The 674-nt window shown below is 42.0% G+C and overlaps 1 protein-coding gene across 1 annotated transcript in view; it reads left to right on the top strand.

Moving 5' to 3' along the window:
• LOC135812591 (basic phospholipase A2 PA-12A-like) overlaps positions 1-55 on the top strand; it is a 1,865-nt gene extending 1,810 nt beyond the window's left edge. The window contains exon 2 of the mRNA XM_065325907.1: positions 1-55. This exon is cut by the window's left edge and continues 1,010 nt beyond it. The gene's annotated coding sequence lies outside the window, so the exon portion shown is untranslated.
• Positions 56-674: the final 619 nt, after the last annotated feature.

The following is a 674-nucleotide window of genomic DNA, read 5'->3' as shown; positions in this document are numbered from 1 at the left end:
CTCTCTTTCTCTCTCTCTTTCACTCTCTCAATCTCTCTCTCTTTCCCTCTCTCTCTCTTTCTCTCGTTCTCTCTCTCTCTCTCTCTCTCTCTCTCTCTCTCTCTCTCTCTCTCTCTCTCTCTCTCTCTCTCTCTCTCTCTCTTCACTCTCTCAATCTCTCAATCTCTCAATCTCTCTCTCTCTCTCTCTCTCTCTCTCTCTCACTCTCACTCCCACTCTGTCTTTCTTTCTTTCTCTCTCTCTTGCTACATGTATGTCTGGCTCTCCCAAAGCATTCCTCTAACCTTCCTGTCACATACTTCTTTGAAGTAGTCGTCACGTTACCTGCTGTATTTTGTGTTTTATTCGGTTGGCACCATTAATTAATAGCGAGGAAAGCAGAAAAGTCTGTCAACTACGCCTTGTTCATCCACTAACAAAAAATGAAAAATACATTACTCCCGAAAGATACTAATCTTGGATCAAAAATGTCTGAGAAGCGAGGTTGTTGTTGTTTATGTATTTTAGTATAATAAAATTTTACGTCGCATGGCAAACGGGCAGTTATGCCCGATATTATGAAAGCGATGGCAACCACGTACATGTATGTCAAACTTAATTTAATGATTCCTGCAAATCTGGCGTGTTGAGCTACTGACCCATCGTCGCCATTTTGTCTTCGGCTGACAGTGAGT

This window comes from Sycon ciliatum, chromosome 3 (genome assembly GCF_964019385.1).
Source record: "Sycon ciliatum chromosome 3, ocSycCili1.1, whole genome shotgun sequence".
In the NCBI taxonomy this organism is placed as follows: Eukaryota; Metazoa; Porifera; class Calcarea; order Leucosolenida; family Sycettidae; genus Sycon; species Sycon ciliatum.
Note: the sequence above shows the minus strand (reverse complement) of the source record. Positions and strands in the feature narration are given on the sequence as shown.